General features: G+C 33.0%; 3 non-coding genes across 3 annotated transcripts; all 3 read left to right on the top strand.

Annotated features, from left to right (window-relative positions):
• The first annotated feature begins 2,895 nt into the window (after positions 1-2,895).
• Positions 2,896-4,889, top strand: LOC138914511 (small subunit ribosomal RNA). Its single transcript, XR_011420356.1, has one exon. It is a non-coding gene; the product is annotated as a small subunit ribosomal RNA (ribosomal RNA).
• A 623-nt stretch (positions 4,890-5,512) lies between these two features.
• Positions 5,513-5,691, top strand: LOC138914505 (5.8S ribosomal RNA). The gene has a single exon (XR_011420350.1). It is a non-coding gene; the product is annotated as a 5.8S ribosomal RNA (ribosomal RNA).
• A 398-nt stretch (positions 5,692-6,089) lies between these two features.
• LOC138914517 (large subunit ribosomal RNA) lies at positions 6,090-10,046 on the top strand. Its single transcript, XR_011420362.1, has one exon. It is a non-coding gene; the product is annotated as a large subunit ribosomal RNA (ribosomal RNA).
• The last annotated feature ends 2,443 nt before the right edge of the window (positions 10,047-12,489 follow it).

The following is a 12,489-nucleotide window of genomic DNA, read 5'->3' as shown; positions in this document are numbered from 1 at the left end:
AAACATATATAGGGAGGCAGTGCTCGCCGACCGGCCGTATTGTTCAAAATTTATGTTTATCATATTATTTTGGCAATGCTATATATAAATGATATCTTATACATATAATTCAATTATAGCGATATGGAATACCATATTATATGTATAAAGAAAAAAAATGTATAATAAAATATACATTGACATACAAATATGGCTAGTTGTATGGATATGCCGTATTCATTATATGGATACGGCATATAGATTATATAAATATGACCAAAAAATATTTTATATTGATATGGCAAATAAAGAAATTACTTGAATATGGAAATAAAAGAAGTTATATTGATATGGAAGAAAATAATGAGTCATATAGATATGTTGGCATCAGTACGAAATATGCCCAATTTACATACACCGGGGCCGCAGTACGAAAAATACCCAATATTTAGACGTCGTGGCCAAAAACATATATAGGGAGGCAGTGCTCGCCGACCGGCCGTATTGTTCAAAATTTATGTTTATCATATTATTTTGGCAATGCTATATATAAATGATATCTTATACATATAATTCAATTATAGCGATATGGAAATACCATATTATATGTATAAAGAAAAAAAATGTATAATAAAATATACATTGACATACAAATATGGCTAGTTGTATGGATATGCCGTATTCATTATATGGATACGGCATATAGATTATATAAATATGACCAAAAAATATTTTATATTGATATGGCAAATAAAGAAATTACTTGAATATGGAAATAAAAGAAGTTATATTGATATGGAAGAAAATAATGAGTCATATAGATATGTTGGCATCAGTACGAAATATGCCCAATTTACATACACCGGGGCCGCAGTACGAAAAATACCCAATATTTAGACGTCGTGGCCAAAAACATATATAGGGAGGCAGTGCTCGCCGACCGGCCGTATTGTTCAAAATTTATGTTTATCATATTATTTTGGCAATGCTATATATAAATGATATCTTATACATATAATTCAATTATAGCGATATGGAAATACCATATTATATGTATAAAGAAAAAAAATGTATAATAAAATATACATTGACATACAAATATGGCTAGTTGTATGGATATGCCGTATTCATTATATGGATACGGCATATAGATTATATAAATATGACCAAAAAATATTTTATATTGATATGGCAAATAAAGAAATTACTTGAATATGGAAATAAAAGAAGTTATATTGATATGGAAGAAAATAATGAGTCATATAGATATGTTGGCATCAGTACGAAATATGCCCAATTTACATACACCGGGGCCGCAGTACGAAAAATACCCAATATTTAGACGTCGTGGCCAAAAACATATATAGGGAGGCAGTGCTCGCCGACCGGCCGTATTGTTCAAAATTTATGTTTATCATATTATTTTGGCAATGCTATATATAAATGATATCTTATACATATAATTCAATTATAGCGATATGGAAATACCATATTATATGTATAAAGAAAAAAAATGTATAATAAAATATACATTGACATACAAATATGGCTAGTTGTATGGATATGCCGTATTCATTATATGGATACGGCATATAGATTATATGGATATGACCAAAAAATAATTCATAAAGAAATTATATGAATATGGCAGAAATAATTGGTTATATTAATATGATCAAATAATACTTTATATAAAAAAGTGAATATCTTTGGTTGGGTGGCAAAGAGAATTAAATATGCCCGATATATAGACGTCGTGGCCAAAAACTACTATAGGGTGAAGTGCTTGTCTGTTGGTCTATATATATACATATAATATTTTATGCGTACACATTATTATTATAGATAGTTAATATCTATCGTATGGGTGGCAAACGGAATTAAATAATTTCGATATTTAGACGTCGTGGCCAAAAACTACTATAGGATGGTCAGTGGTTGTCCACCAATTAATTATTGAACAAACCATATGAATATCATATGCTGTTGTCAATATAATGTATATCAATAATAATAAAAAATAAGGATGGTACAGTAAGTAGTCCATCTACTATTGAACAAAATATATTATAATATATACTTTTGTTATCAATAGAACAACATATATTAAAATCAAAATATTATCCGTATAAATTTGTTTCTTAAATGAAATTAAGACTTGGCTACGCGGTTAATATTATAAACCCATGATAATAAGGTGAAACAGAGGTCAAGTTTCTATTATATATAGAATAACAAATTGTTTCCGACTTTTATCGTTAATCTTTGGTGGCAGGTATATATGATAATTTATATTAAATTATTATATCCCCTGTCGTTTGGGCACAGAGTATCGCTTGCCGGTACAATGTGTTTACAAAAAGCATTATAATAAAATATAATTGCAATATTAGTGATCAAAATAATTTCATATGCGCTCGGTTTTATATCATATATTACCAGAGAGTTATATGGAAAAGATAAATTTTAAATTTATCATCAAAATGCAAATGATTTAACTCAATATTTATATTGGTTAAACAAAAATTGTACATGTGTGGATACAATAATTATGTATGTTGAACAAAAATGATATTTTAGAATGAAATATGTATATATAATATAATAAAAACTTATAGAAAGAACAATATATATTGAAAATTGTGTTATAAAAAAGTTGTACTTTTTCTTTAACATCAATTATAAACTTGTTATATTAGTGGCGAAACAAGTAAAAATTAAAGAACGTATACGAATGCCATATAAAAATGGCCGTATTCGAATTAAAATAGAATTATTTCACAAAGCAAAAAAAAAATATTGAATTAAAATCAATATTTAAGAAAAACCGAACATATAAAATGGAAATAAAATCTATTATATTTATATTACTAATTTCTATTCAAAAAATATGAATGAAATATGAACGAAAACATTATTCTGGTTGATCCTGCCAGTAGTTATATGCTTGTCTCAAAGATTAAGCCATGCATGTCTAAGTACACACGAATTAAAAGTGAAACCGCAAAAGGCTCATTATATCAGTTATGGTTCCTTAGATCGTTAACAGTTACTTGGATAACTGTGGTAATTCTAGAGCTAATACATGCAATTAAAACATGAACCTTATGGGACATGTGCTTTTATTAGGCTAAAACCAAGCGATCGCAAGATCGTTATATTGGTTGAACTCTAGATAACATGCAGATCGTATGGTCTTGTACCGACGACAGATCTTTCAAATGTCTGCCCTATCAACTTTTGATGGTAGTATCTAGGACTACCATGGTTGCAACGGGTAACGGGGAATCAGGGTTCGATTCCGGAGAGGGAGCCTGAGAAACGGCTACCACATCTAAGGAAGGCAGCAGGCGCGTAAATTACCCACTCCCAGCTCGGGGAGGTAGTGACGAAAAATAACAATACAGGACTCATATCCGAGGCCCTGTAATTGGAATGAGTACACTTTAAATCCTTTAACAAGGACCAATTGGAGGGCAAGTCTGGTGCCAGCAGCCGCGGTAATTCCAGCTCCAATAGCGTATATTAAAGTTGTTGCGGTTAAAACGTTCGTAGTTGAACTTGTGCTTCATACGGGTAGTACAACTTACAATTGTGGTTAGTACTATACCTTTATGTATGTAAGCGTATTACCGGTGGAGTTCTTATATGTGTTTAAATACTTGTATTTTTTCATATGTTCCTCCTATTTAAAAACCTGCATTAGTGCTCTTAAACGAGTGTTATTGTGGGCCGGTACAATTACTTTGAACAAATTAGAGTGCTTAAAGCAGGCTTCAAATGCCTGAATATTCTGTGCATGGGATAATGAAATAAGACCTCTGTTCTGCTTTCATTGGTTTTCAGATCAAGAGGTAATGATTAATAGAAGCAGTTTGGGGGCATTAGTATTACGACGCGAGAGGTGAAATTCTTGGACCGTCGTAAGACTAACTTAAGCGAAAGCATTTGCCAAAGATGTTTTCATTAATCAAGAACGAAAGTTAGAGGTTCGAAGGCGATCAGATACCGCCCTAGTTCTAACCATAAACGATGCCAGCTAGCAATTGGGTGTAGCTACTTTTATGGCTCTCTCAGTCGCTTCCCGGGAAACCAAAGCTTTTGGGCTCCGGGGAAGTATGGTTGCAAAGCTGAAACTTAAAGGAATTGACGGAAGGGCACCACCAGGAGTGGAGCCTGCGGCTTAATTTGACTCAACACGGGAAAACTTACCAGGTCCGAACATAAGTGTGTAAGACAGATTGATAGCTCTTTCTCGAATCTATGGGTGGTGGTGCATGGCCGTTCTTAGTTCGTGGAGTGATTTGTCTGGTTAATTCCGATAACGAACGAGACTCAAATATATTAAATAGATATCTTCAGGATTATGGTGTTGAAGCTTATATAGCCTTCATTCATGGTGGCAGTAAAATGTTTATTGTGTTTGAATGTGTTTATATAAGTGGAGCCGTACCTGTTGGTTTGTCCCATTATAAGGACACTAGCTTCTTAAATGGACAAATTGCGTCTAGCAATAATGAGATTGAGCAATAACAGGTCTGTGATGCCCTTAGATGTCCTGGGCTGCACGCGCGCTACAATGAAAGTATCAACGTGTATTTCCTAGACCGAGAGGTCCGGGTAAACCGCTGAACCACTTTCATGCTTGGGATTGTGAACTGAAACTGTTCACATGAACTTGGAATTCCCAGTAAGTGTGAGTCATTAACTCGCATTGATTACGTCCCTGCCCTTTGTACACACCGCCCGTCGCTACTACCGATTGAATTATTTAGTGAGGTCTCCGGACGTGATCACTGTGACGCCTTGTGTGTTACGGTTGTTTCGCAAAAGTTGACCGAACTTGATTATTTAGAGGAAGTAAAAGTCGTAACAAGGTTTCCGTAGGTGAACCTGCGGAAGGATCATTATTGTATAATATCCTTACCGTTAATAAAAAAATTTGTTAATACAAATTTAATACAAATTACCAATATATATATATATATACATAATAATTATAATAATAATTATACCAAAAATATGATCTTAAAAGTAAAAGATCAAATAAATTTCGAACAAGCAAATCGAAATATTGTAATAATATAATATTATTACAAATAAATTAAATAGAAACAAACATAAAATTCGAACAAGCAAATCGAATTATTAATATAATAAAATATATTTTATATATTTATTATAAACTTTTGTGTGTATATGGACCATAATATACACGCGTTGCGAGATGTATTGGCCAACTAATTTGATGATGATCATACATTGGATAATGCAACAACCTAAAATATACAATGTTGTACCTGGTTTCAGGTTAATGTTTTATATAAAATTATCAATATATATTAACAAACAAATGCCATTACAAATAATACTTTGATATATATTGTTTATATAAAACTAAGACATTTCGCAGCATTTATTTTAGGTATATAAATACATTTATTGAAGGAATTGATATATGCCAGTAAAATGGTGTATTTTTAATTTCTTTCAATAAAAACATATTTGACCAAATTTAAAACCAATATTATAAAACTCTAAGCGGTGGATCACTCGGCTCATGGGTCGATGAAGAACGCAGCAAACTGTGCGTCATCGTGTGAACTGCAGGACACATGAACATCGACATTTTGAACGCATATCGCAGTCCATGCTGTTATGTACTTTAATTAATTTTATAGTGCTGCTTGGACTACATATGGTTGAGGGTTGTAAGACTATGCTAATTAAGTTGTTTATACAAATTTTATAATAAAATTTTATAAGCATATGGTATATTATTGGATAAAAATAATTTAATTATTTTATTCATAATATTAACAAATATATGAAAAACATTATCTCACAAGAGTAATTAAACTTTGAGAAAAACGAAGAGGAATATTTTCTTTTTCAATCAAATAATACTGAGAAATGTCTAGCATAAAATATTATCTAGAATTGTCTCTTATTAATGATTTGAAATATGAAAAACGTTGACAATATTATTATTCTTCGTTAATTCGTTACAAATAAATGCCATTAATATATATATACGTCAGCTTTAAACGAATTTAATAAAATGTTTTATCATTATATATAAAGAATTAATTGCAAATAAAAGTTATATACAACCTCAACTCATATGGGACTACCCCCTGAATTTAAGCATATTAATTAGGGGAGGAAAAGAAACTAACAAGGATTTTCTTAGTAGCGGCGAGCGAAAAGAAATCAGTTCAGCACTAAGTCACTTTGTCTATATGGCAAATGTGAGATGCAGTGTATGGAGCGTCAATATTCTAGTATGAGAAATTAACGATTTAAGTCCTTCTTAAATGAGGCCATTTACCCATAGAGGGTGCCAGGCCCGTATAACGTTAATGATTACTAGATGATGTTTCCAAAGAGTCGTGTTGCTTGATAGTGCAGCACTAAGTGGGTGGTAAACTCCATCTAAAACTAAATATAACCATGAGACCGATAGTAAACAAGTACCGTGAGGGAAAGTTGAAAAGAACTCTGAATAGAGAGTTAAACAGTACGTGAAACTGCTTAGAGGTTAAGCCCGATGAACCTGAATATCCGTTATGGAAAATTCATCATTAAAATTGTAATATTTAAACAATATTATGATAATAGTGTGCATTTTTTCCATATAAGGACATTGTAATCTATTAGCATACCAAATTTATCATAAAATATAACTTATAGTTTATTCAAATTAAATTGCTTGCATTTTAACACAGAATAAATGTTATTAATTTGATAAAGTGCTGATAGATTTATATGAATACAGTGCGTTAATTTTTCGGAATTATATAATGGCATGATTATCATTGATTTTTGTGTTTATTATATGCACTTGTAGGATTAACAATGCGAAAGATTCAGGATACCTTCGGGACCCGTCTTGAAACACGGACCAAGGAGTCTAACATATGTGCAAGTTATTGGGATATAAACCTAATAGCGTAATTAACTTGACTAATAATGGGATTAGTTTTTTAACTATTTATAGCTAATTAACACAATCCCGGGGCGTTCTATATAGTTATGTATAATGATATTTATATTATTTATGCCTCTAACTGGAACGTACCTTGAGCATATATGCTGTGACCCGAAAGATGGTGAACTATACTTGATCAGGTTGAAGTCAGGGGAAACCCTGATGGAAGACCGAAACAGTTCTGACGTGCAAATCGATTGTCAGAATTGAGTATAGGGGCGAAAGACCAATCGAACCATCTAGTAGCTGGTTCCTTCCGAAGTTTCCCTCAGGATAGCTGGTGCATTTTAATATTATATAAAATAATCTTATCTGGTAAAGCGAATGATTAGAGGCCTTAGGGTCGAAACGATCTTAACCTATTCTCAAACTTTAAATGGGTAAGAACCTTAACTTTCTTGATATGAAGTTTAAGGTTATGATATAATGTGCCCAGTGGGCCACTTTTGGTAAGCAGAACTGGCGCTGTGGGATGAACCAAACGTAATGTTACGGTGCCCAAATTAACAACTCATGCAGATACCATGAAAGGCGTTGGTTGCTTAAAACAGCAGGACGGTGATCATGGAAGTCGAAATCCGCTAAGGAGTGTGTAACAACTCACCTGCCGAAGCAACTAGCCCTTAAAATGGATGGCGCTTAAGTTGTATACCTATACATTACCGCTAAAGTAGATGATTTATATTACTTGTGATATAAATTTTGAAACTTTAGTGAGTAGGAAGGTACAATGGTATGCGTAGAAGTGTTTGGCGTAAGCCTGCATGGAGCTGCCATTGGTACAGATCTTGGTGGTAGTAGCAAATAATCGAATGAGACCTTGGAGGACTGAAGTGGAGAAGGGTTTCGTGTGAACAGTGGTTGATCACGAGTTAGTCGGTCCTAAGTTCAAGGCGAAAGCCGAAAATTTTCAAGTAAAACCAAAAACGCAATATATACAAATCAAGCTAATATAATATACTTGAATAATTTTGAACGAAAGGGAATACGGTTCCAATTCCGTAACCTGTTGAGTATCCGTTTGTTATTAAATATGGGCCTCGTGCTCATCCTGGCAACAGGAACGACCATAAAGAAGCCGTCGAGAGATATCGGAAGAGTTTTCTTTTCTGTTTTATAGCCGTACTACCATGGAAGTCTTTCGCAGAGAGATATGGTAGATGGGCTAGAAGAGCATGACATATACTGTTGTGTCGATATTTTCTCCTCGGACCTTGAAAATTTATGGTGGGGACACGCAAACTTCTCAACAGGCCGTACCAATATCCGCAGCTGGTCTCCAAGGTGAAGAGTCTCTAGTCGATAGAATAATGTAGGTAAGGGAAGTCGGCAAATTAGATCCGTAACTTCGGGATAAGGATTGGCTCTGAAGATTGAGATAGTCGGGCTTGATTGGGAAACAATAACATGGTTTATGTGCTCGTTCTGGGTAAATAGAGTTTCTAGCATTTATGTTAGTTACTTGTTCCCCGGATAGTTAGTTACGTAGCCAATTGTGGAACTTTCTTGCTAAAATTTTTAAGAATACTAATTGGGTCAAACCAATTAGTTCTTATTAATTATAACGATTATCAATTAACAATCAATTCAGAACTGGCACGGACTTGGGGAATCCGACTGTCTAATTAAAACAAAGCATTGTGATGGCCCTAGCGGGTGTTGACACAATGTGATTTCTGCCCAGTGCTCTGAATGTCAAAGTGAAGAAATTCAAGTAAGCGCGGGTCAACGGCGGGAGTAACTATGACTCTCTTAAGGTAGCCAAATGCCTCGTCATCTAATTAGTGACGCGCATGAATGGATTAACGAGATTCCTACTGTCCCTATCTACTATCTAGCGAAACCACAGCCAAGGGAACGGGCTTGGAATAATTAGCGGGGAAAGAAGACCCTTTTGAGCTTGACTCTAATCTGGCAGTGTAAGGAGACATAAGAGGTGTAGAATAAGTGGGAGATATTAGACTTCGGTTTGGTATCGTCAATGAAATACCACTACTCTTATTGTTTCCTTACTTACTTGATTAAATGGAACGTGTATCATTTCCTAGCCATTATACGGATATATTTATTATATCTTATGGTATTGGGTTTTGATGCAAGCTTCTTGATCAAAGTATCACGAGTTTGTTATATAATCGCAAACAAATTCTTTAATAAAACGGTGCATTTATGTATTTTTGATTTGAAAATTTGGTATAACTCCAATTACTCAGGTATGATCCAATTCAAGGACATTGCCAGGTAGGGAGTTTGACTGGGGCGGTACATCTCTCAAATAATAACGGAGGTGTCCCAAGGCCAGCTCAGTGCGGACAGAAACCACACATAGAGCAAAAGGGCAAATGCTGACTTGATCTCGGTGTTCAGTACACACAGGGACAGCAAAAGCTCGGCCTATCGATCCTTTTGGTTTAAAGAGTTTTTAACAAGAGGTGTCAGAAAAGTTACCATAGGGATAACTGGCTTGTGGCGGCCAAGCGTTCATAGCGACGTCGCTTTTTGATCCTTCGATGTCGGCTCTTCCTATCATTGTGAAGCAAAATTCACCAAGCGTTGGATTGTTCACCCATGCAAGGGAACGTGAGCTGGGTTTAGACCGTCGTGAGACAGGTTAGTTTTACCCTACTAATGACAAAACGTTGTTGCGACAGCATTCCTGCGTAGTACGAGAGGAACCGCAGGTACGGACCAATGGCACAATACTTGTTCGAGCGAACAGTGGTATGACGCTACGTCCGTTGGATTATGCCTGAACGCCTCTAAGGTCGTATCCGTGCTGGACTGCAATGATAAATAAGGGGCAATTTGCATTGTATGGCTTCTAAACCATTTAAAGTTTATAATTTACTTTATAAACGACAATGGATGTGATGCCAATGTAATTTGTAACATAGTAAATTGGGAGGATCTTCGATCACCTGATGCCGCGCTAGTTACATATAAAAGCATTATTTAATACAATGACAAAGCCTAGAATCAATTGTAAACGACTTTTGTAACAGGCAAGGTGTTGTAAGTGGTTGAGCAGCTGCCATACTGCGATCCACTGAAGCTTATCCTTTGCTTGATGATTCGATAATAAACATAAATTTAATTGTGTTTATTTTGTTTGGCTTTTTTAAGTCAGAATATATATATATATAAAATATATATATATAAAATAATAATTATATTTAAATAAATTTTATTTAAATATATTTAACAATGGTAGCCATATGTATCGTCATCCTATTAGTGACGCGTATAAAAATATTCTAAGTCCGAACATGCAAATAAGAGACATATGCAAGTATATGTACTTCTTAAGGTAGCCAACTGAATCGTCATCCTATTAGTGACGTGTATACAAATATTCTAAGTCCGAACATACAAGTAAGAGACATATGCAAGTATATGTACCTCTTAAGGTAGCCAACTGAATCGTCATCCTATTAGTGACGTGTATAAAAATATTCTAAGTCCGAACATACAAGTAAGAGACATATGCAAGTATATGTACCTCTTAAGGTAGCCAACTGAATCGTCATCCTATTAGTGACGTGTATAAAAATATTCTAAGTCCGAACATACAAGTAAGAGACATATGCAAGTATATGTACCTCTTAAGGTAGCCAACTGAATCGTCATCCTATTAGTGACGCGTATAAAAATATTCTAAGTCCGAACATGCAAATAAGAGACATATGCAAGTATATGTACCTCTTAAGGTAGCCAACTGAATCGTCATCCTATTAGTGACGTGTATAAAAATATTCTAAGTCCGAACATACAAGTAAGAGACATATGCAAGTATATGTACCTCTTAAGGTAGCCAACTGAATCGTCATCCTATTAGTGACGTGTATAAAAATATTCTAAGTCCGAACATGCAAGTAAGAGACATATGCAAGTCAATGTTCCTCTTAAAATAGATGATTGAATCGTCATCCTATTAGTGACGTGTATAAAAATATTCCAAGTCCAAACATGAGTTATATGGATATGAAAATAATATTAAGTTCTAGTATGGATATGAAAAAAATGAGTTATATGGATATGGGAAAAATAACAAGTTCTAGTATGGATATGAAAAAAATGAGTTATGTGGATATGGGAAAAATAATAATTTCTAGTATGGATATGAAAAAAAATGAGTTATATGGATATGGAAAAGAATACAGAGTTCTAGTATGGATATGGAAAAATGAGTTATATGAATATGGGAAAAATGATAAGTTCTAGTATGGATATGAAAAAATATTGAGTTATATGGATATTAAAGAAATAATAAGTTCTAGTATGGATATGGAATAAAATGAGTTATATAGATATGGCAAAAAATTTAATGTTCTAGTATGGATATGAAAAAAATTAGTTATATGAATATGGGAAAATTTAGAAGTTCTAGTATGGATATGGGAAAAATAATAAGTTCTAGGATGGATATAAAAAATATTGAGTTATATGGATATTAAAGAAATAATAAGTTCTAGTATGGATATGGAAAAAAATTAGTTATATTGATATGCTAAATAATGAGTTATATGCATATGGGAAAAATACTAAGTTGTAGTATGGATATGGGAAGAATACTGAGTTCTAGTATGGATATGGGAAAAATAATCAGTTCTAGTATGGATATGAAAAAATATTGAGTTTTATGGATATTGAAGAGATAATAAGCTCTAGTATGGATATGGAAAAAATTAATTATATTGTAATAGTAAATAATAAGTTATATGGATATAGGAAGAAAATTAGGTTCTAGTATGGATATGAAAAAAATTAGTTCTATGGATATGGGAAAAATAAAAAGTTCTGGTATGGATATGGAAAAATATTAAGTTATATGGATATTTAAGAAATAATAAGTTCTAGTATGGATATGGAATAAAATGAGTTGTAGAGATATGGCAAAAATATAATGTTCTAGTATGGATATGAAAAAAATTAGTTATATGAATATGGGAAAATTTATAAGTTCTAGTATGGATATGGGAAAAAGAATAAGTTCTAGTATGGATATGAAAAAATATTGAGTTATATGAATATTAAAGAAATAATAAGTTCTAGTATGAATATGGAAAAATATTATTTATATTGATATGGTAAATAATGATTTATATGGATATGGATAAATACTAAATTCTAGTGTGGATATGGATAATTATATAGATATAGAACAAAAAATAAGTTATATGGATATGGTGGCATCAGTACGAAATATGCCCAATTTACATACACCGGAGCCGCAGTACGATAAATACCCAATATTTAGACGTCGTGGCCAAAAACATATATAGGGAGGCAGTGCTCGCCGACCGGCCGTATTGTTCAAAATTTATGTTTATCATATTATTTTGGCAATGCTATATATAAATGATATCTTATACATATAATTCAATTATAGCGATATGGAAATACCATATTATATGTATAAAGAAAAAAAATGTATAATAAAATATACATTGACATACAAATATGGCTAGTTGTATGGATATGCCGTATTCATTATATGGATACGGCATATAGATTATATA

Source organism: Drosophila takahashii, unplaced genomic scaffold (genome assembly GCF_030179915.1).
Source record: "Drosophila takahashii strain IR98-3 E-12201 unplaced genomic scaffold, DtakHiC1v2 scaffold_25, whole genome shotgun sequence".
NCBI lineage: Eukaryota > Metazoa > Arthropoda > Insecta > Diptera > Drosophilidae > Drosophila > Drosophila takahashii.
This window is presented reverse-complemented; position numbering and strand designations above follow the sequence as displayed.